General features: G+C 37.2%; 1 pseudogene; it reads right to left on the minus strand.

The window, feature by feature from the left end:
• LOC139718081 (uncharacterized) overlaps nucleotides 1–1,452 on the minus strand; it is a 105,606-nt pseudogene extending 104,154 nt beyond the window's left edge.
• Between the last annotated feature and the right edge of the window lie 12,957 nt (nucleotides 1,453–14,409).

Below are 14,409 nucleotides of genomic sequence, written 5' to 3' on the forward strand. Positions count from 1 at the left end.
CAGTAATAATAATAAAATGCACAAAGAAAAAAGAAAAGAAAAAGGAGCCCACGGAGGGGTGAAACTGCCTACCCCCTCCTACCCCCCCCCCCCCCCACCACCACCACCACCACCATCACCTTTCCAAGTCTGTCACTGGTATGAAGAGCATTACACCATCATGCATCACTTGGTAAACTCAGGGAGGTGTCTCACCTCCCTGGTAAACTGGAGACTTGCTCAAGAAAATAGACCTCATCGTCCTCTATCCTACCCACCCCCCCCCCCCCCCATTAAGAAAAAAAAAAGAAAGAGAAGAAAGGTCATGGGCAGCCAAAGACAGTGATAATGCATGTTACAAATATCAAATCAAATAAACAAAATGAAGTGGTTGTGCAGCATCAGTAAAGTCCATGAGAAAAAATAAAGCCAAATTGTTTACATCTTGAACAAGGTACAAAATCTGGAACTGACTACAAAATTTAATGCTCAAGTCATATTATAATGGTTGCAAAACATCTTTTTCTCTTGATGCATGACTTAATACCTTCATTATACAATGAAATTCCCATGTCACAAGTTTAACTGCTAACATTTCTTTAAACATGGTATAGACTAGGCCTATTTTAATAGACTCTCCTTTTGCACATCAATGTGCAGTTCAAAGTTTGCTTACAGCTATCTACAATGTAGCTAGATAGTTTCATTTTGTTTCCAATTCCCACTTTTCCCTCCCTTTTGGGGGGCGGGTTGGTATTCTTCAGGATTGATAAATCTTAATTTGTTTGAATCTATAACAAAGTTTGATTCTCTTTGACTTTGATACAAATTGCATGAACTCAATGAACATTTGCCTATAAAGATCAGTCTACCATGCACGTACCGACTTTGGCTCCAATTTACCATGCTTGTCGTCGATAAAAGTATCTTGCACAAACGGAGCTGATCTTCTTCCTTTGGCTTCGTAAAAATCCATAAAAATGTCTCTTTTGCGGGGCCTCCCATAACCATCTCGGCGGTTGCTAGGCGAAGCCCTCGAGCGCGTCGCATCGGAGAGCGCCGAGACGGGCACGGGAACTTCACGGGCGAACTTTCGAGTCGCGCTCGGCCGCGGCCCTGAGTCAACCTCGCCATTCACGGAGTGGCGCGGCCCCATTTCCTTGGCGCCAGGGTTGCCCACCCCTGGTAGGTTCGGGATGGCGTAACCAGTCACACCGGTGAGGCATCCCGTACATCCAAGCAAGATCGAAAATAGCACGCATGTTTCTCGACAAATCATTGTGGTCAGGAATGTTCTCTCAAATCCAGTGGAAACATTCGACGAATGACAATCATGGTTATGTCTTATTGCATGCACTCACTATTCAATAGTTGTCATTAGAGAAATCCGACACCGAAAAGTTTATACACCTTACCCCAATTGACAGTAGAAGTATGCCGATGGTGGGCGAAGCGGTTGCGATATGATGTGTACGTTCGTTATGTATAACAAGTAGTGGTACTTGCCCTAGCTCTTCCACCACCAGGGACCAGGGTCGTTTGAGATGCGAATGGCGCACACTGATGCAGAAAGGCATTTACCAGTGAGTGTGCGTTGCAATTTCGCAATCACCGATGCGTTTGTTGACATGATACACAAACCATGGGTGGCCATTGACTGTGCGTGGCTAATACTACCAATGGTATGTGCATGGGGTATCATACAGCTAAAGTTTTACCTGCTAGTTGGACAAGAATGTACATGTGTATGTAGATGTGTGTGTGAATGTGTGTGTGAAATGACAAATGTGTTGTTTGTGCTATGAGTGTGTTGTGTGTGTTTTTGTGTGTATGAGCAAGGAGGTACGACCCAGAACCAGGTAGGCCCTAGAAATATGAGTGTGGTGTAAATTAAAGTTGAGTGGATGTCTGTTGGTAAAAATGCAGGCTGGGTTAGATTTTGTTTTTGTTTTTTTTTTTTTTTTGGGATACATGCTTTAGGCCTATTGAGTGAGTGAATGCTTCGTACAATGTGAGTGTGTGTGGGGTTTTTTTAGTGTGTGTGTATGTGTGCCTCTGTCTGTGTCTATGTCGAGTGTCTGTCTGTCTGCTTGTTGGGTCATGAAGCTACTAAATCCATGATTGAGCACACACACACAGAGATAGAGATATAGAAAGATATATATGTATATATAAGAGAGATAAAAGCATGTGAGTTCAAGGGACTGTTTGTCAGGGGTGGTGTGAAAATGTGGATATGAGAAATTAAAGGGATGGTATAGTTTTGGTTGAGATGGGAGACTCAGATTTTAATTTCTTTTACGAGAAAACAAGAAACCACTTACGAAAGAGTATACAATTTCTAACAGTAACTTAAAGTTTATTTGATGAAAATCGGCTTTGAAGTGGCTGAAATATTTAAAAAAACAAAGTAAAATTAATGGTCAATATAAAACGTGGAATCCACCTTTAATTGGGACCTCTTTGTTACTCCAATATGATATTTGATAACTCCAAATTTTCATCAAAGAAACTCTGAATTCCTCTTTAAATTGTGTGCTTTTTCATATATTTCTTAACTGGTTTCTTGTTATCTCACAAAAAGTTGGAAACCTGAAGCCACATCTCAACCAAAACTATACCGAACTGCTTCAACTTTTTTTTTTTCACTTCGTTTATGCGCATGCGAGTAGCATTTTAACGTTAAAACCAGTGCACACTAAAGTGATTACAGGAGTTTTCACTCCATGTAAATTTCAAATTTCCACGTTCTTTTTGTTTTCTTTTGGTCTATGTCTGCATTAATTGATTATCCCCCGAACAAGTGTTATTCGTGAAAACCAACTTATGAAAGATAACTGCTTCGTATAATCCTGAATGATTATGCCTACATGTAAACAGAATCAATCATAGAACATACTATAGCAACACAATCTTGAAGAGCATATTTGTATGTTTGTTGTTGTGGTTTTTTGTTGGGGGGAGTAATACAAAATTAAGATCGATTGTTTGACTTTGATGCCGGTTTCTTGTAACAGATGGTGAGATGCTGTGACAACAAGGGCAAAGATATTAATCACAAAAATTTCAAAATTTCAAAAAGAAAAACAAATATTTTGGCTGCATGACAGTGCAGGGGATGTTAAAAGAACAATGTGAGCTGTAAAGTTGGCTGATCTCATCAGTGGTAGCATTAATCTGATAACAATGTCATGTCAACGGCAAAGAAGTTGCAAAATATTTGGATGCATAAAAGTGCAGGGAACTGAAAGCTTCAAGTAAAGTGCTCCTGCAGTGGCTTTTGATAGCAAAAATGTTACATGATATTGTGTGACTAAACGGCAAAGAAAATATAAATATTTTGGCTGCATAAAAATGCAGGAATGTTACAGGCATTATATACGATTCGCAGATGAAACAAAAACCTAGATTTAGTGCTTCAAAATAGTTCTAAAATGTGAGATAGGGGTAAAAAAATATATATAAAATATTAAACATTATAATCAATATTAAGAATTGTTAATTATACAAAATGAGAACAATAGTTATAATAAAATTGTCTGTACATGTATACTAAACCGTCTACACCTATGGTTTAATGAGAAAGATAGTGATATCTCCATAAAATTTAGGGTTTTTTGCGAAATTTATGACAGGATGTTTTGTGATACAACTGACCTACACTTATGTGATAACTTGAACATTTTTTTTAATCACTGCTCTCAATGGCAAACTATATACGTTTAAAGAAGTGAAAGCTCCCATGTTAATCCATCTTGGTTGTGACTTTTGATGACGAAATAATGTTTATTATGATATTGTGTGCCTATATATATTCGGCAAAGAAAATATTGATTTTGTCTATACATGAAAGTGCAGGGCTGTTAAATCTACGAAGTGTTACTGTATTAGGTAACTGATTACAACGATACTGCTCATGTTATGGTAGTGTTAAACGACTCATGTTGTATCCAAGAATGAGCTTTATTGCTTTAATGCTTCAATGTATAAAATAAGGTTCAACTTTGCACCTTTTGCCATAGGACTGGGAGCATCTTTACTAGTGTCACAATGGGAGAAGAACTTTTAAGGGTGTAGCTTTGCACCTTTCAGACAGAAAGGTGAAAACTGTTCTGAAAAGTGAAAAATTGCACCCGTAAAGGTGCTCCTATAATGCGACACTGGGAAAGGTAGAAAATTGAAAATATATTTCTTGGAAAGTACGCACCTCCATGTCCATTTTCTGATTAACGAACCCTGGGAACAACGAACCTTATTTCATTTTCGGTTTAAAGAACCTTCGGAATAACAAACCTTATTTCATTTACGGTTTAACGAACCTTGGGAATTTCGAACCGTGTAAAATTCATCTTCGGATTAACGAACCTTTGCAATACAATCAAACCTTCGGAATCGGGCCACAAAATGTTGGGATTAACGGACTCCTTTTCATTTTTGGATCAACAAACCTTCAGAATAGCCAACATCGCCCATCTCTTTGACAGTACACTTTATATCCTCTGTCCTCGGTCCTTTGATAGTCCCATAATTGTACATACAATGCATATGCCCGGTGGCTTGTGGGCATGTCAGTAATTGCCTGCTCGAAAACTGAGAATGAACATAAAACTCAAACATGGGCCCCTACATTCACAATGATTTGCATCAAAGCGAGTACTCGGTATTCTCTTTTCAGCCGTTTCCTTTGTGTATATACTCTCTGAAAAAACGCAAGGGAATTTATGATATCTGATAATGTGCTGCAGTTAGTCTTGTTTCAAACCTCCATTTCGATATCATTACGTTTGATGAAAGTCCAGTGAAGTATCAGTAAGCATTTTTTTAATCATCAACTCATTAACAAAGAGAGACGTTTTCGATAAAGGCGACAGAATTCTACTGTCTATGACCCATCATCGTCCTTGCCCTTATGATTATGAACAAAATATTTTACAATGATGTATTCAGATATTACTAAAGAGGGTAAAGCATATTTTGTAATCATTTCTATAGGCCTATATATCTGGCTGTCATTTGCTTGATGGGTTGATGTAATAAAAGCCCCTTACTTTGTTTTGGCATGTGTGTGTGCGCGCGTGTTTGAGTTTTGAGTGGCTTCATGTGTGTGGTGGATGTGCATGCGAATAATGTGCGTACATTAATATGTTTTGTGTTGTGTATTTGGCGTGGTGTGTAGCTATTTTCGTCGTGTGTGTGTGTGTGTGTGTATGTGTGTGTGTGTTTCTGTCTGTCTGTCTGTGCGTGTGTGTGAGAGAAAACGGGAGAGAGAGGGAATGAGAGGGAGAGGTAGAGAGAGAAAGTCTGAATGGATACCACATGCAGTTAGTCACGCAACAGAAATAAGCAGAAAATTAATTTCGTCGTTGTAAGTTCTAGGTTTAAAAAAATAACAAAAAGTATACACAATCTGATACTCAACTACATTACAACTTTGTGTATCACTCTCCATGGTATCACGCAGAAGTGACGAGATCGATTGGGTGAGAACGCAACGGTAGTAATGAATTGAATTCAACGGCGATTGATAATTGTGACGGAATTTCATTTATAACCCCTGTATAGGGTGAAATCTACACAAGATACGAACATCCGTTATCTATGATCCCAGCGCGTTTCCTGCTGTAATAGTTGTCGGCTGCCGAAGCAGCCAGGAAGCAAGCCCAGGACTCCCTCGCTCCTATCAGGGAGGTAAGATTCCCTGCTCCTATGACCTTTTCGATTTCTACATACTGAATCATTTACTATATGAGTCCATAGGATAAAACTGGGGGGGGGGGGGGGGGGGGCTAAAAAAAAACCCGAAGAAAAGCTTATCTTATGGGTTATGAAAGGAGTCATCTGCATTCCTATATATGTCATTATATAAATAAACAATTGTTAGGCATACTTAAAGCCCCCCCCCCCCATTATAACTGAAGGAGATTATATTAACACTTTTAAAAATCCATAAACAGATCTGTACAATTGTTTTAAAGTGTTAACGAGTTTTGTCTGTGAATGTGCAGCACATTATGACAGCAAAATACTCTGAGACGTGAAAAAAAGGTTATAATATTATTGTGATACCCTGTAGTAAAAAAACAAAAAAAAAAACACACCAAAAAGTTAGATATGAATTTTTAGTTAAGGACAGGTTCTGGAAGACATATATAGGCCTAGTTCAATACAAAATGGGCTTTCCAGTAATTGACCATGTAACATTGGAAAGGAAATGCATATTCTGGAAAAGTGTTATTGAGGAAAGAGGTTTTGAAGTCTATTTAATTAGGTCTGTTACTATTCAAGTACTTTTAGAATAATCTCACCATGTCATGCTTTGTTCAGTAAATGGTACAAAAATAGAAAGTGCAACTCTGCGGTAACCACAGAAGAGAGATGATCAAATATAAGCTGAAAATTTTTCCACACTCATCAAGTAGGCCTTATATTATATTTATTACTGATATAATATACCAACTTTAACTGTATTAGAACCATTCTGTTCAAATGTTATTAGAGTTTCAAGATTCAAGATTCAAATTTATTTTCACTTCCATCAAATAAACAAAGAAATTATAGACAATGTGTATGCTAAGGTATTTGTAATAATTGCAGAATGTGATTTCACAAAGTACAAATGAATGAGTAACAGATGAAAAAAAAACCCACACAATTATATTTTTTTAATATACATAAAGCATGTAATACAAGTTAACTACGGATGAGGATGGAAATGGAGGGTCCCACTAAGAAGCAAAAGTTATACGATATGGGACCCTCAGAAAATACACAGTGAGTAATGAGTTGACAGTGAGTAATGCGTAATGGGTTTTTAAGAAATGAAATGGGGCCTCTATTCACGCTATTCTTTAAAAAAAAAGGTTCTGGAAAAACTGAAAAAGAAACACAATTTCCCATTTCTTTTATGATCCCAATTGAAGGATTATGTAGAAGGAGAATTGATTATATTGACTTTCAGAAAATACGAATGCTGAAGATAAACTGTACGTTGATCCATTCACCTATTTTGAGTCCTCACGTAAAATCAAGGTGCACGGGTTTTTGTTGGCTTTGTGTTGCCTTGTCACATTACACAACTGGGCTTTCTTTCTTTTCTTTTCTTTTTCTTTTTACCCCTGTCATAAAGCTTAGCGCCATCATAAGGTCATGGTCATAGAATGATAACCAGCATACTCATACCGGTATACCTGACGTATGACAAAACTACAATAGTTATCTGGATTTAGGTTCTAACTTCAAACTTTTATAGTTCAGCAAACATCATGAGCATTGCATTTATACGATTGGTTTTCATGCCGTAACATGTTGCATGAATGCATTTTCTCCCTCCGGAGAGGTTTTTTGTTATGACTTTCTTCAAAGGAATAAGGCAAGTATACACAGTCAACGGATTTTTGAGATAAGTAAAATTATTCTGATCATGACAATAATGGAAATAATGACTTTGAAAATGTTGTTAAAACTTAAAAATTTTGAGTCAGAAGACAATTTCCTTGCGTTGATTGTAGACTTAAGTAAGTATACACTAATATTATCATGAATTGTATGTGTATATTATTCATCCATCCACTTCATTTTTTGTTTTAATGTGCACATAATATAGAAAAATATACTGGTCTTGTATAAAAGATAGATGAAATATTTTGATATAATGTAGATGCGAACATAATTGGATGGATGGGTGTAGGGATGTATAGATGTGCAAGTATAGGACCCAAAATGAGATGGTAATATAAGACATCAGTGAATTCGTCAATAACGGTGTCTCATCTTTCTTAGAGATCGTTGGTAAATTTTGAAATGGTAGGTCTTTCATTTCATGTCAGGATAGTAATCACGGTCATTTTGACTTGGGTCTTTTGCTTCTTTCTCTCCTTCTCTATCTCTGAAAAAAAAATAGTTTATCTTTATAAAAAAAAAAAGATGATTCTGTCAGCATGAAATCACAGCCTGATATCAAAACTCGTCCTACTTGTTGCCCATCAGTGCTACGTCAGACAGCCTTGAAGTGTGAAGCCATTAAAAATCCAGTCTAATTAATATAAGTTAGTCGACAAAAAAAAAATGGAAGTAATGAAATATTGAAGTTTTTATAATTTCTCCAAAACAGTTATTGTACAGTGGGTATAAATATGCAAATGAGTGAGCTAACCATGTCTATACCATCACAATTTTCCATTGATCGTGTATACACACACAAAAAGAAAATTAAATGTTTATGTCATTGAAGTATTATTACTAATTCCACATATTTATCTCATACAGATCCTTTATTTCATCGTTTGCATACTTTGAAGCTTCAGGACATCCACATTTTACAAACAGGTATATTTATGTACAAGTATGCAACAAAATCAACTTCCCTCTTTATTTCATAATATTTTTCACTTAAATTCGAATATACACACATATCCAACTCGCCGTTCGACAGATTTTCACCTTGTAAACCCCAAAACTGTTTTAGCTCAGAAATCAATTAGACATTACGGTCCCGATGTCTGGAATAACCTACCTGATCAATTAAAGCAGTGTACTTCACTGTTTTCCTTTAAAGCTCATTTAAAAAAGTATTTATTATTGAAATATGTTTCCAGTTAGTAGTCTTTGATCAATGTACTTTTTTTTCTGAAGTCTCAGTAAGCCCTGATCCATGCAAAGTGTTTTTTTTTTATTTTTTTTTAATTCCCTCCCGTTCCTTTCTTTGATAATGATATTGCATACATTCATTAAAGCGTATACCTTACCCCCAAAATAGGCATGCTACAGCCTTTATTCTCTCTTGCACTGTCACCTGCACACACGACGCACTGTCACTCGCACACACCTACACTTTTATTGTCTACTATACCATGCAGCAGTGGTAGTCCAGATTCTGGACGTTTTCTTATCATTACGCATCCACTCGCGCTCCACAGCTTATCGCGCTATCCCCTGTAACCGCTCGATATCGATGAGGGCGCCAACAAACCTGTCCGAAAAAACGTCCAGAATGGTTTGACAGTGTGTAGGGTCAAAAGTTCATATTAGGTATGCTGACGTAATGCCCTATCTCTTGCAAGCTCATGCGTATGCATGAAAACTAAGGGATCGATCACAGAAAAGAGTTCTGTGGGATCGATTGATCTGCAGCCAGCTGTGTGCATTGCACCGTGAATACAGTGCGATCTGCAACAATTACTAATTATGTGCGCAGAGATGCCTGCATTTTTGCACAACACACGTTATCACAATCAAAGAGCCAACTCTTTGATCACAATGCAATGCGATACTCAGTGCTTCAGTGATCCGTACCATGCATTGTTGCAAGCTGATTCGTGCAACGTTTTTGACTGGCTGAAAGTTATGGTTGCAGTCATCAAGGACCTACTTTCACGTGGTGTTTTGGACTTTGTTGAGCCCCGATTCGATGATGACTTGAATATTATTGTTGAGATTGGAAATGGCGAGCTACAAATCGCCAGCTCGCCGATGTATGATTTGTGATGTGCCACTTCTAACGTCCAAACACTACATAAAACTGCAAAAAACTCTGTGAAGGTCGTGAGATGTGGACCTCAAGAAAAGTTGGAAGATTTGTTTGGCGATGTTATTGTTGGTAAAGGGGATCAATATGTGTGTTTTTTTTGGGGGGGGGGGATTTTGCCAATCATATTAATTAAAGGAAATAATTTTGTCATCAAATATTCTTCATTAATAATATTGTATGATGAAGTATTCAGAAATTAAAGAAATTCTTTAATTGACAAAGGCACTTGTATACACCTGTTTTCACTATTATCTGGCCCACTAAATAACAATGTAATTATGTAATGTAAGCTCAGGGCTGTGAGATGTGGGTTCTATGAATCGGTAATTAGCCATGGTATACAAGATATCTTAGCATATTCAGGGATGGTGGAGGTGAAGGGGATACATTACACAATTTGTAGTGCAAAGTTTTGAAGTACATGTAAGGAACCAGAAAGTGCCTTTATTTTTGTTCTTTTCCCCAAATGTTAGTAGAGAGCAGTCTAAATTTAAAGAATTGCGCTAAGTTTGTAAAACTTTTATAATTTTATTACCACTTCATGTAGGGCCTACTGGGCAGTTAGACCGAAACTATTCGCTTTGATAATTTCTATAACAGAGACAATCAGACCAATATCCCTGTTGTAAGAATACCCCGTCACTCAGTCTTTGTTTGTTAGTCTTCATGATGATAAAGCTAAATTTAGTAAACCAAGATGAAGACGCTTAAGGGCAATTTTGCTACAGAGATATTGGTCCATTTGTCTCTGGCATTACAGAAGTGAACAGTTTTGGTTGAACTGCCCTTCTGCATATGCATATATATATATATATATATATATATATATATATATGTATATGATATCCAATCATATCTTCTTCTTCTTTTGTTGCAAACCATACCTGTATTTGCTCAAAATAGTAGCACCATGTATACATTATTAGATAAGTAGGCCTATTCATATCAAAAGACAGTCTGACAGAGCAACTTGTTTGTTTCTAATTCACAAACATTTAAGGGGTAATCAGCGTGAAATTGTGCTTGGGAAATGTGTGGGCCATGCACACAACACACACAAATGCATACACACATGTGCACACACACACACACACACAAACATACACAAACACATGCACACACACACACACTCACATGTTAGCAATTTTATTAAACCCCCTATTACAAATCACATCCAAATTAAAACATTGTACATGTACTTTGTACATACAGCTGTACAGTGTAGTAGACTTTACTTTTTTCCACGTTTATGGCAGCTGATTATTGGTAAATAAGTTTAGATTTTTTTTTCAGTGTTGAGGTGTGGTCAGGAAATACATCAATTTACCACTATTGTACTTTGAAATGTACAATGTATACGGTGTGCATGTACACTGTACATGTGCAATATATGTACTTTCAAATACACTGTGTAGTGTACAGTAAGAGCAGACAGCAAAGTGAAAACAAATGGACTACGAGTAGTGTAATTTGAACATATGTATAATTTGCACATTTTTAATCACATTAGGCCTACTTCTTAGGAATTCATTATAAAAATTTGGCCATGATGGTAAAACTGTTAATGTTGTACCAACTAGCAAGGAAGTTTCAAAGCTAGCATCCCACTCCCAACTGTCAATAATGAGTTCAAAAAGTTGTCACTCTGGGAAGGACGTTCAAAATAATTCCTTAGGTGTGTAAGTGTCTTTAAAGTTGGCTATTCTGTGCCACCATGTACTCATAAGGAACTGAAATTAAATGTTCTATAGTTGATAAAATATTAGGCATATTTCAGTTGTTTCTCCATGCTCTTAAAATTCCTTCATTATACACTTTCATTTGTACATGTACATGTACAAGTACTGTAATATACAATACATTTACTGTATATAATTCATGATAGTTCAAGATCATTGTTCAACAACAGTGCATTATTTCAAACAAAATACATTGTAAACTGTTTGACTCTGAATTTTGATGTCAGAGAAATAATTTGATATGTCACATTTCAGTCTGATTACCATGTGCAGTAGACTCTCATTACACATCAAAAACACAGGATTAACACAAACTGGTTACAAGTTATGACAAAGAAATCTTCCTGGTCCCACTGTAGATTTTGTTTTTTCATTTGTTGTGTTTTACAACAATTCTTGGTAAAAAAAAATGCTTTAAAGGTTAAAAAAAAAGAAAATAAATTCATTGCTACACAGTTCAAACTACAGGTACAAATGTTCATGTGCATTAACAGAACTAGTTTTATTTTTATCAAAATGGGCCAAAGAACATACTGTACTTCTCATGAGTGATTTTGTATGTAACGAAAGTATATGTAAACAAGTTCTTGGTAGTTGTACAACTCGAAACATACTCTACACATGTGTACACTTTCCTGTACATGCATGCATAGATGAACATGCGATGTACAATTACATGTGCAGACAAACGGCATAACAGTTCAATTTTCAAACACCCACCCAAACACTCAAAACACACAGCCCATCCCCACTTGGCATGGTCTGTATGTACATGTACATGTAATCCACTACATCACAAAAACACAACCTTGAACTAAAATATTTCAACTTTTCCATAATTTTATCACTTGTAATTATGATATGTACCCATCAACATGTCCAATGAAATGAAAATATTCACGCCTAAAAAACAAAGTACAGTATGAAAAGTAGGAGTGTACAAATGTACATTGTATTTGCATAGTGAATAAGAGCAAGGTACAGTAATTGCAGTGATAAAAGGAAAATTATTGTACATGTAGCATGGAACTGCAAAAATTTAGGTACACCAGAAACCAATGTACCAACCACTCACCATTACAAACCTTAAGGAGGGAAAACACCCACAGTGGATTCATATGAATTCTCTAAAAACAATTTTAAAAGCCCAAAGGTACAACTTACAAGCTACATGTACACATGTGTACGTAACATTTTTCAGTTAAAAAAAAAATCTGAGCTACGATGTACAGCTGTACATGATTCTTCATGTTACCAGTATATCTGATAAGGCCTGAAAATTGAGTGCTTTAAAAAAGTGGATATTATAATCGTGTAGATCACTTGGGCATCCACACAAAACCGTACTGTGTACGCTGCTTACGTCAACACTCAGGCCAGACGCAATGGTAGCTATCAGAACTCTGATTTCACCATCTGTTGCCAACATGCAGATGCTGTCAACAATTTCCTTTTGGATATCAGTTTCCGTGTTCCGGTGGTACATATAAACTTATTAACATACCTGTGGCAACCTTCTGGAAGCAGTGCCATAAAGGTTGCGTACACATTACTGCACATTTTTATCATCCTTTCACAACATGCACCATGGGTCTTCAAGTCATCTGTCAGCCACTTGAACATTGTATCTAAATCTCTTGCAGCAGACTTGACAACATGTTTTATATTTTGCTTGTCAGGCAACTGATTTACCCACACATAATTGCGAAGACCAAAGTTTTCGATGATACCGCTAAGCACATCTCTGGTTGCAGTGGCTGTCAGGGCAACAGGACTGATGACTTGAGTTGCGTTTGTAATCACCCAATTTTCCATACGCTGCTCGAAATGCTTTGGTGTCTCCAGATGCGGTCCCCCTATTTGAAAAATAAGAAAAAAAAAAACATTTTCTACATTGCACATAAATGATTTAAATAATGCCTGCAGTCTCTACAATGCATATCGCAGAGCCATAAGACTGCATAATTGTAATCTATAGATGAACAAGTATGAGTACATTTGCATACTGAAGCATGTTCCTATTTGAGTTTTTTCTCAATGTACATGCACATGAAGAATTAGTCTGAGGGCCACAGCGTGTGTCTCGATCGCTCCTCAAAGTAAAGGAGCAAAGCCGACGAGACACAGGCAGTGGCTCACAGACTAAAGCTATGAAACGGCAGTAGGCCTATGTGTAATTGCATTTGTATGCAAGAAAGTTACAGTAGTTACTGTACTGTACAAAACAATAAAACCAGTGCAGTTACAGTGTTAACAATTATCACAATAATTACACAGGATTTAACTCGGTACACCTAGGAACACTCACAAGAGTAGTACTGTAGTAGAAGCCTGACATGTGTTTACTCTACCCGGCCCAGAGGCCAGACATTACTACATTTAGTTTTACAATCATTTTTTGTTGTTCAACTAGGGGCCTACAGTTACAGTTTGTAATTCAAGACAAGAGACACGTAATGAAAGTTGCCTTGACGAATCATTTTTAGAAACTGGATAGATCTAAATGATTAGCTTACCGCTTCTCTAGGTAGGCCGCTTGAGTCTTTGACTTTGTCACGCAGGCCAAGCAAGATCCTTAGCCCTGCTCATCTGGTCCGAAATTAAAGACTTCAAAGGCCGCATGAAAACAAGAGCCACAGCTTTCGGAGAGTCTGGTCCATCATGTAGATCTAGTTTGCGAAGAATATCAACGCATAACGGTGCAGCTTGGAAGTTGGAACACCACACTATTGCCGAAAACCAGTCGGCAGGGAGATAAACAAATCATGACCATGCACGGAGAAACGAGTACGTGTACGTGTAGGGACTTCTAAGTTCTGCTTCTGCTGCTGCTCCCCGAAACCTGTCAACGAATCCAAGCTTCTCAGTAGCACATTGCATTGTATGCTCTTCTCATTATCACTGCCAGAAAAGCGACGCGGAGACGCTGATGTTGACATCCATTGATCATGTAAACAAGATTTGGAGGAAATACAATGTACTTGAAATGCTGCACAGATTTTGGTCGGAAAACGCAAGACTCGGAATCAATACGAAAAGCACATGATTGCACAAGCTGTATGTTGTACACGCGATCCGGGGGATCCCCGATCGAGCTAAGCCACCTCGAAATTGACATGTACGATAGGTCACCATGCTTTAAATGGGCGAATACTTTTTCTGTAC

The sequence above is a fragment of the Diadema antillarum genome, unplaced genomic scaffold, assembly GCF_040938485.1.
Source record: "Diadema antillarum isolate AM-2024a unplaced genomic scaffold, OU_Dant_1.0 scf00000088, whole genome shotgun sequence".
Taxonomy (NCBI): domain Eukaryota; kingdom Metazoa; phylum Echinodermata; class Echinoidea; order Diadematoida; family Diadematidae; genus Diadema; species Diadema antillarum.